The sequence below is a fragment of the Myotis brandtii genome, unplaced genomic scaffold (genome assembly GCF_000412655.1).
Source record: "Myotis brandtii unplaced genomic scaffold, ASM41265v1 scaffold318, whole genome shotgun sequence".
In the NCBI taxonomy this organism is placed as follows: domain Eukaryota; kingdom Metazoa; phylum Chordata; class Mammalia; order Chiroptera; family Vespertilionidae; genus Myotis; species Myotis brandtii.
This window is the reverse complement of record NW_005362190.1, coordinates 505829-517777: the sequence shown is the minus strand read 5'-3', so window position 1 is coordinate 517777 and position 11949 is coordinate 505829.

Here is an 11949-nt window from a genome sequence, read left to right as displayed (position 1 = left end):
ATGTGAAATTAGTGGCCATAATGGATCAAGCTGCTCTTCTATCAGTTCTAAGCCATAAATCCTTTGGGGGTTGGTCTTACCATCTTAGTGATAGCCTTTATAACCCTTATTGGTTATAACTGTTTTACCACATACCCTACCTCAAAATTAATATAACAAATATAATACTGTATAACATAACTAGAAGTGAGTCATGGTGGGTAGTCATGTCTTGGGCTGGTATTTTCCTTCACAAAGATCAGTCTTTGCCTTCACTGAGCCTGTCTGTCAATATAAACAACATCCGAACCTGTAGAAAATTGTTATTATGAGTTTATTTGAACTACAGTTGTGACAATTGCTGGGAAGCTAAATATCCACAGGCTGATAAAAATGCCCCCCAAATGGCAGTTTTACCACATCAGAATTAAAGGAGAAGATATAAGGAAGGTTACATGAAATTCATTGGTGATAGTTAGGGAGGTGGGAGAAATCCAAGCGGGGAAACCTCTGAGATTGGATAAAAATTAAAACAGATAGATACATACTTCTTTTATATTGGTGGGTTTAAAATAGTTAATGATGAACATTTATAGCAGATAGAGATGGTATGCAGGAGACAAGATAAAAGTGAGGAGTTCTGTGGTCTTGTGTTCTGGTGGGAGATTGTGCTCAAGGGGTCTAGAAAAAGGGGATTACTCTGACATTCCAAAGGTATTTTATCATAGATGCAACAGGACAACAGACAGGCTCAGTGAAGGTAAAGACCAATCTTTATGAAGGAAAATACCAGCCCAAGACATGACTACCCACCATGACTCACTTCTAGTTATGTTTTAAATTCAGAGCATCCCATGTGGTTACTTTAGGTCTGTGAGTTTGTAAGACCCATTATGCAAGGCTGTCCTGAGCTTGTCAGGTTTGGTATGTGGCCCCCTTTTTGTCTCCACAATTTCTAGAAAAAGCATATTTATTTTTAAAAATTTATTTAAATATGTAAATATATATATATACAAGCACATGTGCACATTTTATGGGATTTTACAAAGACTATTTCCTTGACCAAATTTTAGACAGGCTCCTCTGAGCCCTCTTTTTGACTAGGCCTTCTCTTTGGGTCTGGTCTTCTGTTACCACATGAAAGGTGTCCATTTGCCTACAAATATCAGAACTCAATGAGATATGAACAGGAGTTTGCAGCAAAGAAAAGGAGGGTTTATTTTCAGGAAGTGGCCCATGCTAATGCTCAAAGACCTGGCTTCCATGGCTTTTAGAGGATGGGTTACATAGGGGAAAAATGATTAATCGTGGTAACTAAGGGGCGTTAGGGTTGTGGTCAGTGTCATGGTCTCTACTGATTGGTCAATGCTAGGTAGGTTCATTAGTCATTGCATCTGGTCCTGATGTCGGCCATGGCCTTGCTTCATCTGGTATAGCTGCCTTTCTGGGCCTGGAGCTAAAACACAACTAGATGTTATCACTAGTTTGACCAAAACTCTGTGTCTGGGGTCAACAGACCCAAGGCTTTGTTCCTAAGATTATTTGATGCTGATCAGAACCTCATTGACCTGAGGGCTTAATGATTAAGGGAGTGGTTGGGCAAGGGAGAATGAGGCAGGTGAGTCAGGGTGCTGGATGAGGCCAGTTTGAATAAAAAGAAAAAAAGGAGAAAAAGTCATATTAAAGAAATGTTTTTACACAGTTACATTTCTACCTGCTTTTCTTAGCCCAGTTTTAGAAAAAAAATTCTGATAAGTCAGTTTAGTGAGAATTTACAACCTCCCCATCTTGATATCTGATCACACTAGATATCTGATCACCATCCTCATCCCCACTCTTGCTATCCGATTACCCTCGTCTGTCTTTAACCTGTTAAATTGGTCTAGCAAGAATCCCCCGTTTGGTGTCATCTCTTAGTAATTTTCCATCCACTGACTTTCTTGCTCTGCTGCTTAACTGTGAGTCCTCACTTGCCCTTGTTTTGTTTGGAGTTGGCTTCATCTCTCTCTATATTATTGTAGTAGTTTTAACACCTGTTGAAGTAGCCCTGCATAAATTCTTCTTTACCATTTTAACAAATGTCAGGATAGTTTTTTTTTAATGTTTTCAGAGGACCTCTATGCTTTGAGTTGTCTCAAGGACCCTAAGAAGCCCTGTTTCAGACACTTATTTGTCCAGAATTTTTCAAATAAATCATGCACCTTACCTACCTCTCTGGCTTTGCTAATCTTATTTAACCATGTGGGTCTTCTTTACTTCTTTATTAATTACCACTATTTAAAAAATATATACACATATGAATAAATATAACTTGTCCCTTTTCTTTGAATTTCTTAAGCTATTTCATAAAACAACTCTTTGTTGTCTTTGTTGACAAAGACATCTACCTTTGCCCACATCTATCAAGTCGTAATTATGGAGCCAAATATTATCAGGCTTAGCTTGATAATTGAGGACAATTATAGCCTTGGTAAATCACAATATTGGTTCATAAAGACACAGTCATAGATCTATGACAATGTTACCTTTGCTCTAAGTCTGTGGTCGGCAAACTGCGGCTCGCGAGCCACATACGACGGCTCTTTGACCCCTTGAGTGTGGCTCTTCCTAAGCCTTAGGAGTACCCTAATTAAGATAATAACAATGTACCTACCTATATAGTTTAAGTTTAAAAAATTGGGCTCTCAAAAGAAATTTCAATCGTACTGTTGATATTTGGCTCTGTTGACTAATGAGTTTGCCGACCACTGCTCTAAGTAATCTTCTGAGGTTAGAACAGAAGACAGTTTTTAGCAAAATGTATAGTTTCAACAATCCAGTTTTTAGCGCTTGGTAAATATCTCCAAACCCAAATGCCCAACAAGTGAGAGAAAGGAAGAGAGTGTTGGATAGGCAGCACCAAACATAGGTCTGTATATAATTTCTACAAGGTTGAGACAAATGAGCCATGGTCTGAGGATGTCACTGGTGTAATTGACACAGCTTCTCCCTGCAAGTGAGACCATAGGTCTGGGCCAGTAAGGGCTGTTACAAGTAGGTCAGCTGGGTAAAATAAGAGCCATGGGATCATTTAAAGGACATTAGGAAGCTTGCTCTGCTGTAAAGTAGTCTAACCACAGTGTTAGAAACCTCTGATATCTTAAGTAAATTATTTCATTGTAAAGACATCAAGACACTAATGGCCCCCTTAAAATTCAATTAATTTCTTAAATGGGAGAAACATTAAACCATCATTTATTTTAATTCAAGGAGCCTTTGGAATACCTGCTGTAGGTATAGTTTGTACTAAATTCAATGGGGGTTATTCAATAACTTACAATATAGTTGAGAAATTAGGCACAGTAAACCTTGTATCTTGAACAATCCATTTTTATTTTTTCCACTTCATCATAAACTGATAGGTGGCATTTGCATATGACAAATATGCAGCTCTTGTGATTTAAGTGACCTTAAAAGGACCCAGTCTAGTCTTTACCCTGTTTGATGAGTGATAATGTCATAGCAATGTCAAATTGCTATAAACATTTCTAAATGCTCACTCTCAATTTCAGAACTCATTTCACTCATAATTTATGAAAAAAATCTGTTGTAAATTGTAAGGAGCAGTCTAGGACCAACATTGCACTTTGATCAACCCCTGTTGATATCCAAAATTAACAAGTGAATGCACATTAAAAATATATGAGGAGCTTTAAAGGTTACCCACCCTCAGCCCCCACTTCAAACTTATTAAATCTCTGTGAATGAAGCATGAATATGAGTATTTTTAGAATGCCAGAGGAGTGAAATTCCTGAAATGTAAGAACTTACAAAAGGGTCCAAGGATGCTCCGCATTGCCTGTCTGAGTAGATATTTACCTTTCATACTACACAGTTCAGGTGACAAACCAATGCAAGGTGCCAACTCCTGTAAGCCTTGCTAAATAATTACTCTTGGGTGAGCAAATTCCTTTGTGTTGACCAAGCCAGGTGTTCATATTTGGGCAATAGTCAGCAACTGACTATAAAGATATCTTTAAGAGTCCACAATTTTTATGGCCTATTTCCATCTTCTGACTGAAGCAATCTATGGTCATTGTAAAACGTTTGGATGATATAAAATAATTTAAAAAGTAAAAAAAAAGATTATACATAACCCTACCACCCAAAACATAGCCACTGCTAATATGGTGATGCATTACTTTCCAGGTGTACAATTTTGCACAAAAACACACAATAAAAAATTATCATGTATGTATATTATACTTTATTTTTATGTGTGACATCATTACAATAATTTTACCATATTAATAAATACATATCTCATAGTTTTACTATTATTTATTTAACCTATTCCCATGTTGCTAAACAGTTGGATTATGTAATTTCCCCTCATCATATCAGCAATACTGAAATGATCACTTGTATATGTAACAAATCTTTGTTAAAATAAATATTTTCTAGAAATAGTATCATTGGCTCAAAGATGACAGGGCCCAATCACAACTAGACAGTTTCCAAGGACGATCTAGATTGTCGGTTTGGCTGTAATATTTGTGATATCATTTAACTCTCAAAAAATTTAAAAAAAGAGTGGTAACTACTCTAAATTCTCAGATGCCCCCAGCACCACAATATATCTATCTATCTATCTATCTATCTATCTATCTATCTATCTATCTATACACACTAGAGGCCAAGTGCATGAAATTCATGTATGTGGGGGGAGGGTTACTCACCCCAGCCTGCATCCTCTTGCAATCTGGGACCCGCAGGGATTGGGCCTAAACCGGCAGTCGGACATTCCTCTTGCATCTGGAACCGCTGTCTCCTAACTGCTTGCCTGCCTGCCTGATCTCCCCTAACCACTCTGCCTGCCTGTTGATTGCCCCTCACCACTCTGCCTGCCTGCTGATCACCCCTAACCACTCGCCTGCCTGCCTGATCTCCCCTAACCACTCTTCCTGCCTGCCTGACCCCCCCTAACCATTCACCTGCCTGCCTGATTGCCCCTAACTACCTCTGTCTCAGCCCCCGCCACTGCAGCTTTGTCCAGAAGGATATCCGGAATGATATCCAGAAGGTAGTTTAGCTGTCTGGTCTAATTAGCATATTACACATTTATTATTATAGATATACTTTTTAAGTCCATACTTTGCTTTAAATAATCCTGCCATTCCTATGTCATGGTTGCTATTATCCTCAATAAAGTATCTCTAAAAATGTTCATGTTATTATTGGAATTTTTCAATTAAGATACAAATGACACATAATATTAAATTAAGTTTCAAGTGTAGCGTATCTTAGGATCATTTTATTTTGTTTTGTTTCATTTTGTCAATTTAATTACTAATTGTCTTTTCTCACCTGAATCTTTCATACAATGGCTGATTCACACAAGTGAAGACATCTTTTAGAAATTATTGATTAATTACAAACAACAGCAACAACAATACTATCTATTTGAAGATACGCAAGATAAGACTTCAGCAACAAAGCCCACTGACTTTGGCTTCCACTTCCTATTTTATCATTGCAATGAACTTTTATTTATTCTGAGATCCGGTGTAAAGTGGACATAGTTACTATTTAAGGCAAGCCAGACACTATGAACCTTCTGTTGGTCACAATTCTCTAGGCTTTCCTTTCAGCAGAAAAGCAACAAACTCCTTAGCTTATTCAAAGAGGTTTTACAACTTGGTCCAAGCCTACAATATTTCTATTCATCACTCACTCCCGTACTGTTTGCCCCTTCATTTTAAATCCTCATCGTACCAAATCATTTATACCTCCAAGCCCTTCAGGGCACTGTTCATGTATCCAAGAATACTACCTCCTTTTTGTCTTAGAGAATTCTTTTCTTCCTTCAATATTCTGCTAAAAAACGATTCCTTTGCTTCCCTGTCCTAACCCCTTCTCCTTCTTCTCCTCCCAGTCATGCCTGTTCCAACACTTCTCCCATGATATGTTCCTATTAGTATAGAATGTATCAAATTCTGTAACAATTATTTACTTATTTTTCAATAATAAAGTCTTTTCAGCTTAAGCTCTGCACATAGCACTGTACCCAGCAAGAGAGGAGCTTGAGATAGATATTCCCTTAGCCCTTAGTTACTTAAAATTTAATAAGCAAAAGAGAGTCACAGAAGAAGTTATAGTACACTGTTCCAAGTAGAGGTATTAGAAATTTTAACACAAAGCTTCAAAAATTTTAAAGCCATAAATGGGTAGGCTTAATCACAGTTTAGCACCAAAAAATACTCCCAATACACTTCTATAAATATCTGTTTTTCATTAACGATTATTCAATGTGAAATTAATGTCATCACTAACAGTATTGAAATCATTTCTCCTTTGAGGGTGGGGGTGGAGGGTGAACTCCAGAGAATTTTATTTTGGGTTATTAATGAAAAGTGATAGTGACTACATTACACAGGGTTTTCATGCACAAATTCCTGCATGTTAACTCCATAACATTAAGAAATGGAATTTGAAAAAAAAAATCACAACATAGAGTGGTTATTACACAATACCAATCTGTGTTATGTACTGAGATAATTTTTACTTGCAGAATTTGAAATGGAGGCGAAACCAATACAAACATTGTTTGAAGAAAATGACACATTTAACCAGAGAACTCATTCAGTTCTCTCTAATGTACTTTAAATCAGCTTATCTAAGCGCAAATTGGTGGCACCATCTTCACCGGCCCACGCTTTGAAAGGCAGTTAGAGCCTGAAAGCTTTTATCCAAATACACCGAATCCCTTCAAAAGCCATTTGGGGAGGCTCTAGCCAAGATAAATTTTATCTCATTTTCTTCACTCCCACAGTTTTGTAGCTTTATCATGAAAGTTAAGAAATAAAATGTTTCTGCTCAATGATTTCCCTTCCTTTGGAAAGCAGTCCTCTGCTGCTGGGTCTCCACTGAGGCCACCATGTAGATGGCCCCCATTTTTGCCTTTTGAACATGAAGATCCAGGAAGAAGAGATTATGCTGATGCACTGTGCTGCTTAGAGGCTGCCTGAGCTCTGCACTTGACACATGTTGAAGGAGACGATGGAGAGATGTACGGTTGTCAGAGGCAAAGTTCCGAACAAATATGTCAACACAGTACTGCTGCTTTTTTTAATACTTAGAATCAAAATTGAAATTAAAATGCTCTCCAGACTAGAGGATGAGGGACAGGGAGGGAAAGAAAAAGGTAAATTCCTGGAAACAGTGAGACATTTCATGGAGATATGTGCAAAGTGCAAGACCATATCAATAATCTGTTGCAAGGTACAAGACCCTATCAGTACCCTGGTAATTGAGTGCTGATGTCATGATGGAGTGGGTACAAAATGTTATGGGAATGAGTGAGAAAAATTCACTGGGAAGAGTCAAAGGGCCTCCATGGAGGAAGGGACATCTCAGCTTCATCATGAAATGTGTTATGGGCAGTTGGTGAGGATGAGCAGGCCCCAAAGACCAAAGGCAAAAAAGACAGAGCACACTGCGTCTGGAAAGATGGAAATACAGACTTAGCTACCTGGAAAGCTCTGCTTGGAATTCACCCTGGAGTCTCGCACCCAGTCTTCCTCCTGCCTTCTCTGGGGGCTAGCATAGTGCTAGGAGTCACAGGAGGAGCCAGCAGGCTGAGCCCCTGCAGGTCACTTTCTAACTTAGTCTTAACAAAGTTCTGCTCATTGTTCAGTATTTAGTTTGGCTCAAAACCTAAAACCCACCTCTTGCTCCCGTGCTTCATTGTGGAAACTAAAACTACTGTGCCAGGCTTTCCCTATTGCTCAGAAAATATTTTATCTCTTCCCATTGATTCCTGTGAAGGGGATCAGGATACGTCACCTCAAATATGTCACTTTGGCATTCTTTTGAGCTGAAGGTAATTAAGAAACAGCAAACAACTAACAGGGGAGTTCTCCTGCCCATCCCCTTCACTGAATGATGAAAAATGAGGAATAAGAAGAGGCAAGATCCCATCCCTCTGCCACTGAGCTGGGAATTAAGGCAAGGATGCATGCATGATGGAGATTGTGTCAAAGAAGAGACAATAACAGAAGAGGGCGCACCATAAGGTTAACTAAGGCCTGCCTGTAACAGTCCCAAATTACACCCCTTTTCCTGGTTTAATTATGAATAAGGTCCCCTTTCACTTGCAAAAGTGTCCTGGGCTGGGCAATAACATACATGATCTCACTGGGCATGCTGGTCATAAGCGAAAGAGGCAAGTGGCTGGTTACTGGCATGGGCACAGGTCAGAGCAGGGCTCTGGGGATGGTTGCTTCACCAGGTTCTTTATCTTTGGGATAGTTCTGCCTTGTTTTCATTCTATTGAAGTCCCACCCTTTCTTCAAGGCATTTTAAACATCTTCTCTGGTTGTGTGAAAGGGGCTTTCTCATCGATGTACCTTGAAAACACTGCATGCACCATTCATGTAACACTTCCCACAACAACTTATGCTGCTGTTTTCTCTCCATTCAGACATTACAGATAATCCCAAGGTCAAATGTCTGTGATACATCCATAACAGGCTCTTGCAAGAAATGAGTGACATCTGTCTAGGTTGAACGTCTTCCCCACTTTACCATCAGAACAAAACAATAAAGTTTTCATTACACAAATCATTTTCTCTGACTCAAGAAAAGCTACTGAGCACCTACTAGATCTCAGGCTCTATTCATGTTGGTAGAGCTGTCTTGGGATGAAATAAGAAAAAAAATCATGGACCTCACTGAGCGTATGGAGGTTAGACCATCCAAAGAAACATAAAATTGGCCAATCTTTCAAATCCCCCAGGCTAAATGAGGCCTCCCTGACTATCCCACTTAAAATTGCAGCATCCCTACCAGCACTCCTCACCTCCTTAGCTGCATGATGTTTTTCAAAAGCATTTAGCACCATCTGACATATTACATCTTTCATTTGTTGAGTTGCGTAGTGTCTGTTTCCCCAACTAGACTCTAGAACCTGTGCATTGTTTACTCCCCAACCCCAGCAGCATAGACCAGCACTATCTGAGAGGGGGGTCTTCTGTGACTATTTGTTGAATGAATCAGTACATTGTGTATGTTAGAAAGTAAGTGGTAGCCATAGTAGGAGCAAACAGTTGGTGTCAGTGCCACAGAGATGGTAGTACTGGGCTGTGAATTACAGTGGGGTGGCTAGGTGGGCCTCATTTGGAAGGTGACGACTGAGCCAAGACTTGAAAGTGGTAAGGAGCAAGCTGTTCCTGGAAAAGGCCCAGGACCATGCCTGACGTCCAGTGGAACAGGAGGGGCCAGTGGGTTTGGAGCAAGAGCACAAGGGAGAGAGAGTGAGAGACAGAGCAAAGCCAGGGAGAAGGGCTGGGGAGGCAGAAGGGGGTAGTCTTTATAATCCCTTATAAAGACTTAGGATTTTGTCCTGGTTTTCTATTTTTAACCTTATGATCAGATTCCAGCCTCCCCAAGGAGACATTTGGTAATGTCTGGAGACACTTTTTGTTGTTGCACCTGTGAGGAGAGGTGCTGCTAGTACCTTGTGAGTAGAGACCAGGGATACTGCTAAATAAATCCTATCTAATAAAGAGGGAATATGCAAATTGACCTTCATGCCATCACAAAGATGGTGGTGCCCATAGTCACAAGATGGTGGTATCCAGTCCCCTCAGCCCTGCTGGAGTCCCCCAGTCCTTTCAGCCCTGCTGCTGAGAGCAGACAGCAAGGCATGAGGGTTTTGTGACCATGGCGGCGATGAAGCCCCCAGGCCCGGCAGACAGAGAGCGGATAGCAGGGCATGATAGCTTCATTTGCATGGCAACGGCAAAGCCCCCAGGCCCAGCAGACAGAGAGCAACAGCAAGGCATGGGGGCTTCATCACCGCTGTGGCAGTGAAGCAGCCAGGCCCCACAGAGAGCAGAGAATCACAGGGAGTGGGCCTAAGCCATCAGGAGGACATCCCCTGATGGCTCCTGGATTGGAGAGGGTGCAGGTCAGACTGAGGGACCCCCCTCTCCCCCACCCCATGCACGAATTTCATGCAGCAGGCCTCTAATATTCTATAATAGACAGGACAGCCCCCATGACAAAGTATCAACTGGCTCAAAGTGGCAATAGTACTAGAGTTTAGACACTTGACTGAACTATTAAGAGGATGATTCTGGCTAATGTGATGAGAATAAACACAGGGAGGGTGAGGATAAAAACAGAGAGGCCACTTAGGAGGAACTTGCAATAATCCAGTGAGGAATGCTGTTGGTTTGGATGAGCGTGGTAAGAGTGGGCTACTCTAAGTGGTTGGATTTCAGATATGTTTGGAAGGAAGAGCCAATACAGTGTACTGATGGTCTAGATTTGGAATATGAGAGAAAGGTTAAAAACTCAAGGACAACTTAAGGTTTCTGTTTTGAACTTCTGTATGTAAATAATTGACATCAATAGTTATGAAGATGACTGGGATTGTAGTAGGATTTGGGGAATGGGGTGGAAATCAAATATTGAGTTTAAGATAATGTAAATATGAGATGCCTTTTAGACATGTAGGTAAAGATATAAGATAGGAGGATCTGGAGTTATGAAGAAATATCTAGGCTTGAGTAATATATTTGGGAGTATATGGGTGACATTTAAAGAAGATCTCAATAAAAGGAATGTGGAAAGTGAAGACAAGAGAACCAGGAATTGAACCCTGGGGGACACTGATGTGAAGAGGTTACAGAGAGCTGGGGAGGGATCACTGGGAGGTTGAAAGACTGTCATTGCCTTATACTCTCAGATAGCTCCAGGCCCTCACATAATTGGGTTTCATGTTTTATTTTCCTGCGATACCTTGGTGCACGGGGCTGTCACCATTGCGTTGAGAAGCCATCTGCTCCATGAAAACACACGTTTCATCTCTGCTTCACAGCACCTCTTTGTTTGATGTCCCCTTGCTTCTCTGCTTCCTCACACCTGGTCATTTATGCTGCTGCTTCCAGTGGCAATGCCCTCCCACCCCTGCCACAAAGGCCACTGCTAAGACCATGCTTGCTGTCTCTTTATAGCCACCGACTCCATCATTATTTCTCCAACCAGAGTTCGTTATTGGTTTGGCCTCATGATTTTACACACACACACACACACACACACACACACACACACACACACACACACACTACATTCTTACAGTTCTGCAGACTGGAAGTCTGAGATCAAGGCGTCAGCAAGTTTGGTTTCTCCAGAAGCCTCTCTCCATGGCTAGTGGATAGATGGCTGCCCTGTCGCTGTGTACTTGCATGACCTTTTCTCTGTAAGTGTGCTCCCAGTGTCCCTGGGTTTCCTATTCTTATTAAAACCACACCAGTCCTATTGGATTAGGTAGGGCCTACTTGAAGGGCACCATTTAAATGCAATCATTGTTTTAAATGTCCTATTTCCCAATACAGTCACATTCTGAAGTTAGGGTTTCAAATAATGAATTTTTGGAGGACACAATTCAGCCATGTCAGACTGGAGCACTCTTTCTCTCCTTCTTAAACTAGGAAACTCTGTTTCACTCTTCAGATTTCAGCTAGGAGGTCACATGCTTTAGAGAGTGTTTCCGGAGTTTCCAAGATTGGTTTTGGTGACCCTGGGCTTATTTTTATACTAATAATTGTTACAATGCATTGCAATTTTCTTTTCCCTTGTCAGCATTCTCCATGTGAATACAAGCTAGCTCCTTGAAGGTGATGTCTGTGTCCTGTTCGCTGTTGTATCTCTGCCCTATAACACAGCATATGCACTGTAGAAATGTCTGTTGGGTGAATAAATAAAATGAATTAATTTATATGTTTCATATTTTTAATCAGTTTGAGAGTAATTCTTAATGGAACCACATGAATTTATTTGCCTCAGCTCCTAGAACATTGCATGACATTGGGTTGAGAGTAAGCAAATGATTATTGATTGATGTAACGAGTCCATACTATGAATTGCTATATTCATTCGAATTTCCTTACCCACATTATTCTTGTTGAAGGGAAAGCATGCCCT